Source organism: Microtus pennsylvanicus, chromosome 14 (genome assembly GCF_037038515.1).
Source record: "Microtus pennsylvanicus isolate mMicPen1 chromosome 14, mMicPen1.hap1, whole genome shotgun sequence".
NCBI classification, from domain to species: domain Eukaryota; kingdom Metazoa; phylum Chordata; class Mammalia; order Rodentia; family Cricetidae; genus Microtus; species Microtus pennsylvanicus.
In genome coordinates this window covers 55,391,897-55,405,103 of record NC_134592.1, presented here as the reverse complement: position 1 = coordinate 55,405,103, position 13,207 = coordinate 55,391,897, and the positions used below count along the sequence as shown (strand labels likewise).

The window sequence follows — 13,207 nt, the reverse complement described above, 5'->3', positions numbered from 1 at the left end:
GTCCTTCGTGTTTCTGACGTAATAACCAAACAGCCCTCTCAGCTGCGCTGCTTTCGTTAGAGGCTCCCTGCTGAAGATGCTCAAACGGCAAATTAACAGTAGCATGATTCGAGGGACCTCTTGACCTCCCAGGGAAAGCATCAGCTGTGGGTTCTTGCTCCCCCGAAGCTCTCTGCACGGTTGCAGAAGGATCCTAACAATGAAGAAACAGAAAGGAAAGCCTGCGGAAAGCAAAAGAAAAGCGTGGTTCCGACGAAGACCAAAGAAATAAATAATCAGAGTTTTCGTTCTTTCTGATTTAAAGGCTGCAGGAGCAAATGACAGTTTGTCTTTCAAAATCTATTAATAATCTGTTCTACTAATGACTTAAATGATGATTAATCAATGCGTCAAAAAGTGTAGGAAGATTTTTATTATTAACTCCAAATTTCGCAGTATTAAAATTTACAGAAGCCGTAGGAAGAGCATTGGTGCTTTGCAGACAATCAGAGTGATGAGCGTGGTGGTGCAGATCCACCGTACCCGCGTTCCCCTTCTGACTGATTGCATTACATATTGCTATTAGTGCGCGTCAGTGTGTAGTGCAATCAGACGGGGGGAAATGAGTGAAATGTGAACTAATGAGAGCTAATTGTATCAGATAATAGCAAGGACACAGAATTCTATCAATTAAATTAGTTTGAGATGAAACAAATATGAATATAATAATGTTTATAATAATGAGGCAATTAGCACTAATGAAATAAACGTTAACAAAGACCAGGGTCCCTAGCCCATCTCTGCCCGTCTACGGCGTCCTCCAAACTTTGAACTGTGCTGTAGTCACTGGGACCTGGTCAGCACGTGTTGGGCCACACAGAAATAAGGACGCCAGGCCTCCACAGTCCGCAGACTTCTGGATGCCCTTTAGGTGGCTTCTCAAAGCCTGTTGCTCTTTAAGGATGTGCCCTGGTCTGTAATAAATACATCGTGTCTTAATCCCTGGAACTGATGCTAACTTTTCTTGATTCAGGTAGAAAGTGAACACATTTTGGTGTATACATTGATTTCTGTCTTTTTGCTATCACGGATGATTGGCTGCTTAGGGAAAGTGCCTCTGTGTTGCAAAAGACAACTATATTCTCTTCACTGGTCACTTCCTGGTTGTCCACCAGCTTTTGATATTTATGCCACTTAATACTCTGATAAAAAGGATGGCAAAGCCTTTAGACATATGGTCAGGAATACTCTCCCAGGAGATGGTGTTGAGATCCAGCTTTGGCTTGGCAAAGAACTGACATCATGAAACAATTAGGAGCTCTTTTCTGTAGTAGGTCTGATTTCTTCTTGATTGTTTGGGTAGTAGTGTGGCTGGTATATTTGACCTCAATCTGGACCACAGCTAGTAGTGTTAGGAGAGATGGCGCTCCATGCTGTGGCAGCCTCCCCCACCTTTGCCGCTTGACTGCCACATTTTTATTACTCATATCATGGGTACTTTTGTGTTGATGTATTGAAAAGAGATCAAAATGAGCTCTGGGCTGATGTTTCACCTCAGGGCTGATAGATTGTGCTCGGCTGGTTTCTGAGGCTGGCAGGGAGTTTATGGTTATAAGAATGAAAACAGACATGAATTTAAAATGTCACCAACAGTGTTTGGGCACCAAGGATCTTGGTGTCTGTGCGGCAGGGGTCTTTCATGTTTTCAGCATTATAAAGAGGATTGGAACAAAACCGCGAGAATTTTCCTATTTACGTCTTTTAATGAATGCTCTTCACATTTGGGTCCTTTCGTCTGACTCTCATTTTGTAAGGGTTTAGCTGTGGAAAATGTGGATGGTATCATGTGCTCTTGGGGCAAACATCTGCCTAGGATACTTTCTCCTCCAAATTGCTCTCAGTGTAAAGAACATATATACGACGGTGCATGCATAAGACAGCCAATTATTCAGTCACAATGTTCTCTGGCTCCAAATTGGAAAAATATTTTCTAGAGATATCCTACCTGACACAATATGCTGCTGTGAATGTTTGAGATGACATTGCCTACCTCTAGGGCCCCTGTGTTTGAATGTAATTTTGTCTTTAAAACGCTTTTATGAGTGGTCAACAGTTGTCCTCATGCCGTGCATCCTAGAGCCTTGTTAGACTACAGGATGTAAAATCAATTCAGTCTGTTCATATTCTTTATAGCTGTTCAGAGATTAAAATTTGAGATAGGAGATAATATAGGCAACCAGCAAGGATTTTCCCCATGCTTAATATGTCTATTTAATTTCTCATCTTTGCTTTTTCTTTCAATGACTTAGGCTTGACCTAAATATGAATAACCTTGCAGCGTGGGAGACCTTTAGCCTCTTCCTTCCCTCTTCATTTCCCGCCTTGCCAGCTCTTGATCTGGCACACTGGTGTGACAAACTGGATTGCATTCTCCTGCTGGTTTCATGTGTAATTTGAGAAAATGTCTTAATGATTGGTAAGGAAATTTCAAAGCATGTTCTCTCGTTTGAGCTGGGAAGGTATAGTGGATAAGGCACTTTTGACTTTCATAAATGAATGTTCTTATTCCTGGATTGAAGTGTGTTCTATAGACCCATGCTTAGCCACAAATTATTCTAAATACTGATATTTCCTGGTAACTCAGGCCTATAATATGGATTTAATGTTATCCTTTGACAAACTTGAATCTATATCACTTTATTCTCACATTTTAAACACAGAAAATTTTTCTTTTCTTTTAATTTTAAAAGAATATTGAAGTAATCTTTTTTAGAAAGGATTTTCATTTCAAAATATGAAGCATTTTCTATTGTTATTGTTTAAGAGGCTTAGGAAAATTATGCCCAGTTAAGTCATATGACAGAGTAGAACTTCCTTCCAAAGAGTAAATATTAAGACCATTCTTCCTAAGAATACTTAAGAAACTTATTTAGTGGGAGGGAAGTTTACTACCCACTTTGGTTAAGACTGACGTTTTTCCTAGTATTCTGGTTTAAAAATGCATTTATGCACATGACATTCTTTTATTCCAAACAGAGAGGTGTAAATTTAAAATCATGTTTCTCATCTGGAATACATATTCATACACACACACACACACACACACACACACACATATACATACATATATGCGTGTATGTTTATAGCAAACCAATTAGGCTTAAATGAAAAGGATTGTGGGTGAGGACTTGGTTCCAGTTTTGACTTGATGCCTTTTGGTGACTTGAAAGTAACCTTTATCCTGAATTCTCTTTATTCAAATGCTCTTGGTTGTATTGCTTGTGTTTTATCGTATATCCGTTGGTCATAGAATGTAAGATATACGGTGGTAACAGACAAGCCCACAGCTTCGTGTTTACGCAATGAAGGCATGCTCCCACCTGAAGTTTGCATTCACGAACTGGAGGCTGCAAAATTAGTGTTGTTATCATCATAATGCTGGATCCAGGCTCCCATCGCCACAGAAGACGGAAAGAAAGGCAGGAAGAAGCATGCGCTGCCTCTTAAACCCACCACCTCTTGGGACTCATAATATTCTAGGTGACATAATGCATTAAAACAAGCAAACATCCCTTTGTGCAGCAGAGATGTAGGAGTCTACACTTAATTCAGAAAGAAAAGACATTGTACTTCTCAATAGTCTTGAATACCACATTCTCTTTACCTGCTGCCCCGTGTTTATTTACCCATGAGTATTATTTCACAATAAAACCATGCACAAATACATTAGTAAGTTAATCATCCAGTCACTTATAATCTTGCTACACTGACAAATCACATTGCTTTGCTTGTTCAAAGATTTACATGTCTTGCCTACATATGTATATAATCTTTGTATGCTTCAACTATTCTTTCCTCCTCTGTTTATACTGGTTTGTAAGAGGAGGCCACTCAGAACCAAAATAATCACACAGAAATTGTATTAATTAAAACACTATTTGGCCCATTAGCTCTGGCTTCTTATTGGCTAACTCTTATATTAATTTAACCCATTTCTAGTAATCTGTATATCGCCACATGGCAGTGGCTTACCGGCAAAGATTCGGCATGTCTGACTCACTCTGCCTCCTTTTCCCCAGCATTCAGTACAGTTTTCCTCACCTACCTAAGTTCTGCCCTATCAACAGGCCAAGGCAGTATCTTTATTCATTAATGGTAATCACAGCACATGGAGGGGACTCTCACATCACTGGTTGGTCAAATTTGTCACTGTTTTAAATGTTAGGAAATATAATCAAAGCTCCCTTTATACTGTCTTATATGAGTATCATCAAATACTTTGCAGAAAATCCTGTGGAAGTTAAGGGTGGACCCATGCACTTTTACATAAAATATGAAACGATTTAAGGTAAATTTTTAGTTAAATTATATAAGTCTCATTTAGTGACTTCATGTTTAAACTATTGCTTCTTGGAGCAGCAGTGGGGAATTATAGAACTTGATTTGCGTAGAGCATGTAAAGTTAGAGTTTTGCATGGAGGGGTTTGCACGGTGAGAAGATGTCTGTATGGAGACTGTCACTGCACACTACAGCCAGCTTCCCTTCCCACGGTGGGCAGCAGGCTGACTTTTCTTAACACTAGCATTTGCAATGCTGCTATGGCACTTGACTTTTGAATAAAACATTTTTTTTTTGTGAAAGGTTAAATAAAGCTCCTTGGGGTATTACACAACAGTGCTAATTTTTCCTTTACTTTTCCTCTATAGAAGTTGCTTCATTATCATTTAATTAATTAGTGACATCAATTATTCATGGATTTAGCTCATGCAAGTATTTTATTTTTTAAAATCTAGTTTCATGTGTGTATGTATGTGTATTTGTATGTGTGGTGTATGTGTGTGGTGTGTGTGTATTTGTGTGTTTGCATGTGTATGTATGTGTGTGATATATGTGTGTGTGATTGCATGTGTGTGGTATGTATTTGTGAGTGTATGTGTATTCTTGAATATATGTGTGTGGTGTGTGCATATGTGTATGTGTGTGATATATGTGTGTGTGATTGCATGTGTGTGGTATGTATTTGTGAGTGTATGTGTATGCTTGAATATATGTGTGTGGTGTGTGCATATGTGTATGTGTGTGTTTGCATGTGTGTGTATTTGTGTGTGTGTATGTTTGTATACGTGTGTGGTATGTGCATGTATATGTTGTGTGCATGTGTATGTGTGTGCTTTTCATGTGTATGTATGTGTGTGTGGTGTGTAGGTATATGTTTGTGTATGTGTGTGGTGTGTGCATGTATGTGTTGTGTGCATATGTATGTGTGTGTTTTTCATGTGTGTGTATGTTTGTGGTGTGTGTAAGCATTACAAATGCATGTGGAACCTTGACGTCAGCAATCATCCCTGATAAGGTTTACTCTTTATTCAATGAGACAGGATCTTCTAATCAAATCCAGAGCTGTGGATGTGGTTAGTCTAGCTAGCCAACTTGCTACCGGGATCCCTGGCCTCTGCTTTCCACGTCTGGGATTACAGCATTTGTGTGGGACTTGGGGATCTGAACTCTTGTCCTCATATTTGGTCCATAAGCCCTCTAAACACTGAGCTGTCTCCCCAAAACCCCCACTCAAGAGTTGATGTACACCAGTGAAGTGGTCCTTGATGGAAGGACTTCAGTAGCCACTGAGTCCTACCTATATTTTTTATTATGGTTGTTTCAACGGCAATGTGCCACACGTTAGGAGCACCTGAGTAGGGTGATGTACCTGGAGAGCTGTCCTGACTGCTTGGATGTATTTGGGAAGACCCACCCCAATTGTGGGCAACACCTTCAGATATCAATCTAAAACCAAGTGTATTTCAGAGGGAAGGTTATCTCACCTTTTGCTTGTTTGGCTTTCTCTTGCCATTGGAGTTGATTCACCTGCTGTTGCTGGAGCTGAGTCCTTCCCTGATCGTAGAACCAGCATTTCCAAGCTTTCATTGTGGAAGAGATACTGTTGGCTTTCCAGGAACCTCAGGGCTTCCAGCATCAGATTGAGTCGAACCATTTGTTGAATTGAGGTGTTTCATTTTTGTATTTTAATAAATAAAACCTGCCTGAAGATCAGAGAGTAAAACAGGCCCACTGGCAGCCTTACAGACCAGGCAGTGGTGACACACACCTTTAGTCCCAGTAACCACACTAATTTGCCATAGAAACCAGGTGGTAGTGGTGCACACCTTTAATCCCAGTACTAGAGAGGATTATAAAATGGGAGGAGACAGCTCTCAGTCTCAGTCTCATTCTGAGATTCCTGGAGGCAGGATAACTATTTCTGGCTGAGGTAGAGGTAAGAGCCAGTGGCTGGTTCTGACCTTCAGGTTGAACCCCAATGTCTGTCTCTGGGTTTTTAATTGTGCTACAAACATCTGATTTGGGATCTGTGAAATAAATTCTGAATTATTTTTGCAATCTTGGCTATAATCAGCTTTTCCTACTTGCTATTGTAGAAACATAGATATGAGTTTTAAAAATTATTAAACATTAACTTTGAAATAAGTGTTTGTAATTATATTGTTTTAATATTATAAAGAGACCTACATCAGGAGACTCTAAAAATTGCTTTTGTTTTGCATCTTTTCAACTGCCTGTTTCTAATAATTTTTGATCCGTATCACAGATAAATGACTCTATGCTCTTTTAAACCTTCTTTGAAGCAAGGATGATTATCCTATTTTTTTGAATTTTCCCATTAAGTACCCTAAAAGATAGTGTCTAAAACTTCAACAAAACAAGTAATTAGGTACAAAACAGTCAAGAAAATGAAATTTGATTAGAATGTTCTCTTTAGAGGATGCTCACTAAGATCTTAATAAGTTGGAGAAACACTCTTATGGCAAAAACTTTAAAAAAGGTTTAAATTCATTCCCCACAAAAATCAAATGTTGTATATGTGTGTATCAAGGTCTGATTCATTCCCAGGGCTTGGTTAGTGCACTGATTGTGGTTCAGTTTCTTGGGGAAAAAGTCATGTTAACCAAGCTCTTGACAGTTGCTCAAGGGAGAATGTTTATAAGCGAGTGAGCACTGTCTGTGTAGAGCTGCTTCAACAGGTTTAGACTCAGAAAGTGGTCCGATGGCTCAGGAATCAGGTCATGGCATTTGGTCATAAATTCTGTGAATTGGCATGAGTCTAGAAGAATCTGATGAGACCATGGCCATCACACAAAACTCTCTGTGTAAGGCTGGTAGAGCCCCTAGGCCATCTTTCCCCTTGATCAAGGGAATGGATGAGCATTTACTTTTTATATTCCATGTATTACTTATATATGCATATGACAAATAGTTTATACATACATATCAACTACTCAGTTCAAACATGCATACACACATATATACATATATATGTACATATACATATATAAACACACACATATATACACACGTTGATAACATTGCTTAAGCAGTAGCACACACACTAATATTGATAATTAATAAATGGAACCTCATGAAACCAAAATGCTTCTGTAAGGCAAAGGACACTATCAATAGGATAAAAACGGCATCCTACAGAATGGGAAAAGATCGTCACCAATGCCATATCTGACAGAGAGCTGTTTTTCAAGATAAAGAAAGAACTCAAGAAACCAGACATCAAAAAACTAAATGATCCAGTTAAAAATGGGGTACAGATTTAAGCAGAGAATTCTCAATAGAATAATTTCAATGGCCAAGAAACACTTAAAGAAATGTTCAACATCCTTAGCCTTCAGGGAAATGCAAATCAAAATGACTTTGAGATTCCATCTTAAACCTGTCAGAATGGCTAAGGTCCATAACATAAATGACAACTTATGTTGGAGAGGATGTAGAGTAAGGGGAACACTCATGCATTGCTGGTCAGAGTGCAATCTTGCAAAGCCACTTTGGAAATTAATATGGTGGTTTCTCAGAAAATTGGGACTTGATCTAACTCAAGACCCAGCAATACCACTTCTGGACATATACCTAAAGGATGCTCAATCATACCACAAGGATGCTTGCTCACCTATGTTCAGAGCAGCTTTATTCGTAATAGCCAGAACCTGGAAACAACCTAGATTTCACTCAACCAAAAAATGGATAAAGAAAATGTGGTACATTTACACAATGGAGTATTACTTAGCTATTAAAAACAATACATCATGGAATTTGAAGACAAATGGATGGAGGTAGAAAAAAGTTACTTTGAGTGAGATAATCCATGGTATGTACTCACTTATAAGTGGATATTAGCTGTAACATAAAGGACAACCATGCTACAATCTACAGACGCAGAGAGGCTGGGTAACAAGGAGGACCTAAGGAGGCGCATATTGATCTCCCTGGGAAGGGGAAAGAGAAAAGATCTTGAGGGTTGACTGGGGTGGTGAGGATGAGAATATGAGGGATCTTGTTGAGGGGTAGATAGAGAGGGAGAATACTGAAATTGATGACTGAAAGAGACCTAGGATAGGAGCAAACACCAGGAATCAAATGTCAGTGCAATGATGCCTAATGATTTTGTACTGTACTTATAGGTTGGTGACTACCCCAATTGTCATCAGGGAGCCTTCATTCAGTAATGGATGAAAACAGATTCAGAGACCCACAGCCAAACAATAGGCCAAGTTAGGGAATCCTGCAGAAGAAGGGGAGAAAGGATTGTATAAGCCAGAGAGGTCAAGGACACCACAAGAAAACCCATAGAAACAACAAACTTGGGCTCATAAGAGCTCTCAGAGTCTGACTGACAACCAGGGAGCCTGCTTGGGACTGACCTAGGCATTCTGCATATATGTGTCAGTTGTATGGCTTGGTCTACTTATGGGACTCCTAGCAGTAGGAGCAGGGCCTCCCTAACCCTTGGATTGACTTTGGGAAACTATTCCTCATACTGGGATGCCTTGCTCAGCCTTAATACAAGGGGAGGTGCTTAGTCTTACTGCAACTTGATATGTCATACTTTGTTGATACCCATGGGAGGTCTGCCCCTTTCTGAACAGAAACAGAGGGGGAATGGATTGGGAGGAGTGAGGTTGGGGAAGGGGATGGGAGGAGAGGAGGAAGGGGAAACTGCAGTTGGAATTTAAGATAAATAAATTAATTTTAAAATCTGTGAGTTTTTTTCTTTTTAAAAAATCTTTTCTAACAAATAGTTTATCTAACAAATAGCCTGGCTAAAATCAGTGATTAGTCTGAAACTATTGATTTGTGTTTTATTCCATTTAAGCTATCTCTCCAGTAGCTAAGGGAGATAAATATAAAAAATCAGATTGAGAATGCTTCATCAGGAAAAGAAGTTGAATTTTGTTGATGGCTGTGATGGTTTAAGTAAGTATAGCCCCATAGGCTCATAGATTTAAATGCTTAGTTTGCCAGGGAGTTGAACTCTTTGATAGAATTAGAAGGATTAAAAGGCATGACCTCCTTGGAGGAAGTATGTCTCTGGGGGTGGGCTTTGAGGTTTCAAAAGCCCACACCAGCCCAGTTTCTTTCTCTCCCTGCTGCCTGCAAATCAGGATGTCAAACTTTCAGCTATTTCTCCAGCACCATATCCACGTATGTGTTGTCATGCTCCCTGCCATGATGATAATGAACTAAGCCTCTGAAACCATAAGCTGGCCTCAATTAAATGCTTTTTTTTATAAGAGTAACCTTGATCATGGTGTTTCTTCTCAGTAACTAAACACAGAATAAGACAATTGCTTTTTCTATATCTATTAAGATGATACAGATTTAATCTTTTCATTATCTTGGCCATAATGCCATTTCCATTTGCTCAAATGTTACAATTTTTGCTTTATAAATAGTTATTGTAGAGCTTGGCCAAATTATTATTATCTTTAATAGTTACTGTAGAGAGGGTTAGATACCTGTTTCTGTGTCTCCGTTCAAACCACATGTTTAGTGACGCCGATGGCTACAATGTGAACTAGTACAGTAATGAAATAGCTTACATTCTTATCTGGAACTACATCCAAAATAAGAAAAAGCTTGTTACGATGTATATTGTTTCAAAAATCTGTGATGTCAGGTGTGTGCTATTGGATGCTCTTAAATTCTCAACTGTCTCCAGACTCACCTCCCACTTTCCCTAGCGCTTACAAGTTGAACTCTAGAATATTTCAGAAGCAAGTGTGGCTTGTTAGTGCTTGTAGCCTGATGGCACATGAATATTCTTTAAAAATTACAGACTAGTCACTCTACAACTTCCCTAAGAATATTTTCAAGACAACCATGATTGTGTATATTATCACATTTTGATTAAAAGACTATTCTTTTCCTGGTTGTATATATTTAATTTAAAGGTTATTTTCATAAAGCGCATGTATTAACCCACGCTGTGTTCCGCCAATGTCATAGACTGAAGACCGCATTCATAATTGTAGAGGGTAGGGGTGACATGGTGTTCAGTGTGGATGTTTAGGGGACTACCCATTGTCTAGGATAAGGGGTGACATGGTGTTCAGTGTGGATGTTTAGGGGACTACCCATTGTTTAGGATAAAGGGTGACATGGTGTTCAGTGTGGATGTTTAGGCGACTATCCATTGTCTAGGATAAGGGGTGACATGGTGTTCAGTGTGGATGTTTAGGGGACTACCCATTGTCTAGGATAAGGGGTGACATGGTGTTCAGTGTGGATGTTTAGGGGACTACCCCTTGTTTAGGATAAGGGGTGACATGGGGTTCAGTGTGGATGTTTAGGGGACTACCCCTTGTTTACACAGAGCGAGAGTTTAACTTTCTTAGTTATTTTCAGAAGCAAATGTGGTCATAGATTCTAAACTAAGGATGTGCTACCTTTGGAAGAAGTGATCTCACCTCGAGGCATAAGTACTCTACATACATCTGGTGATGTATGGGAGAAATTAAAAATCTATTCATCTAAAGGACCAAATTAAATGAAGACATGAATGTGTGCACCCACACATATATAATTTAATTGGTTTTATTTTTTATACATATGGATGTATGTGTCTGACACTAAATGTTTTAAGAATGCTGGCATACCAAATCCTGACCAGTGGATATCCATGAACAAGGAGTGTGAGTGAGTGGAAGAGCCATTAGGAAATAAGATGCTCTTGTTATGCTGTATTCTTTAGTATTGTTTGAAAGTTTTTTTCAAATATATATGACCTACAAGGGACTGGAGAGATGGCTCAGTGGTTAAGGGCACTGGCAAGGGCTGCTCTTCCAGAAGATCCGAGTTTGATTCCTAGCACCCACATGGTGGCTCACAACCATCTGTAACTCATCTCAGGGGACCCGATGCCCTCCTCTGGCCTTCCTGGGCACTGCATACATGGTATACAGACATACAAGCAGGCAAAAAAAAAAAAAACATAAAATAAAAAAGAAAGGAAAAATAAAAATGAATGAGATATATAAAGTTCCTCTAGCTGCTGTGTTTCACCCATATTTAATTTTCTTAAGGGCATGAAGTCTCATGTCTGTCTTATCTATTACTATAAATGCTAGCTTGTAAATTCTATCACTTTAAAATAAGAGCAAGACAAATTTTATAAGCAGATGTTTGGAGAACATTTCTTTTTTTTGATACAGCAATTTTTGAGAGAGTCAAAGTATAGTTGTTATTTGGTCTGTATTCTCTGGGTACAAAGTCAGTATGAAACTGGGTTTGGTTTTTAAATAGCGCAGTTGTTGGCTTCACATGTAAGCGACCTCGGTACCCCGAGTATATTATCATTTGTAGAATAGACACTTTGTGCATTCATTACTTCTACAGTATGAGCTAGACCTCCCCCTCCGCCTCTCCCCAGCACACACAGAATGAGGAGTCAGGGAAGAAGTGTATTTTATTTAGTATGGTAATCCTCTTCAAGTCCCCTCTTCCTGCTTTTGATCTAGGGGAAAGCAAGCTGGGAGCCTAATGAGACCAGGAGATTCAATGTACTAAAAAAAAAAATGTATTCTGGCCAACTAGGTTTTGAAGTAAAAGTTAATTAAGAGCAATATACAAATAATCCCTGCAAATGGTGACATTTAAAGATGCATGTTGAATATTCTGTAGCAGTTATGTAAATGACCCAGAATAAGACTCCAGAGGAAATGCGACACCGCCAGGCTTACCTTTTAATACCCTTCGGTGATGTTTTCATTAGACATAACATTTGCTGGGGGATACCAATACCGCCGTGTATTTGGTGGTAATCTGATAACAGAAACAGTTCTAAGAAGCGCGCGGGGGGGGGGGGGGGGGGGGGGGGGGGGCTGAAGCAGAGGTTGCCCGTAAGGGCCAACAGTGAGATGCGACAGGCAAGCCCTTCTCTTTCCTCTCCATGGAGGCCCCAAGCCTGTCTGCAGTATAGCAAACAGCTGAAAGAGGCCGGGCAGCAGCTGCTTACAAAAGGGCAGTGGATGGGCTCTTTAAACTGTATCATCCGTTGCGTTGCGAGTGGCAGGACCGTCACAGCTTTCCAGTTCTTAGATTTGCGTAGACAAGCAGACGGTGTGTACTAACTGCTCTTATTGCATAGCTAGGGAAACAAATACAGAATATTTAATAACTGAGACCATGCAGTTGACCAGTGATGAAGGGGAGAACTGATGGCTGGTGTCCTGGTTTTCACTTACAGAGCGAGTTTGATGGCTGCACCGGTTGGGACTGCTCCCTCTAGAAGTACTTCTGTGCACACAGAACCTAGTTCTACCATGGAATCTCACCTGCTCCTCTCCCCGGATCACGCTGGTTTTGGTCCTTTATCTTAAAATTTCTTCTGTTGTTTCCTGCTTTCTTTCTCATCAGTGGCATTGGTGGGTGTCTTATAGAGGTTTTAGGACTTTGCTCCTATACATGACTTACTTTTAAACATCTATTGTCAAGATGATCTGTTCTTTCTTTCCCTCCCTCCCTCTCCCCCACCGTGTGTGTGTGTGTGTGTGTGTGTGTGTGTGTGTGTGTGTGTGTGTGTGTTGAGACTACCTTGGAAATGATGAATTCTCATGTATGTGTTTAGTTTTGTTCTGTTATGAATTGTTTTTTGGGTAATGGGGAGGGAAATTGGGCTAATCTATTTTATGTAGCTCAAATTTTGATTTTTAGACTCTTAGAGACTTGAGGACTGGAAATACACTCCCCATTTTGCCTGTCAACAAAGCCTAATCAAGAATGCATTCTTTGCTAGCAACATTCAAAATAGATGATTCTACGTTATGGTTTGGAAATAAACTCCTTTTATTTCACTTTAATTTGTAGTGTTCTTTGCCTTCATTTTCCACAAATATTCAGGGAATTTTCCTTCTGAAAAACTTTATA

The 13,207-nt window shown here is 39.6% G+C and overlaps 1 long non-coding RNA gene across 1 annotated transcript; it reads left to right on the top strand.

The window, feature by feature from the left end:
• The first annotated feature begins 2,292 nt into the window (after positions 1-2,292).
• Positions 2,293-12,784, top strand: LOC142834693 (uncharacterized). The gene is made up of 3 exons (XR_012907664.1): positions 2,293-2,455; positions 9,156-9,256; positions 12,528-12,784. It is a non-coding gene; the product is annotated as an uncharacterized LOC142834693 (long non-coding RNA).
• Positions 12,785-13,207: the final 423 nt, after the last annotated feature.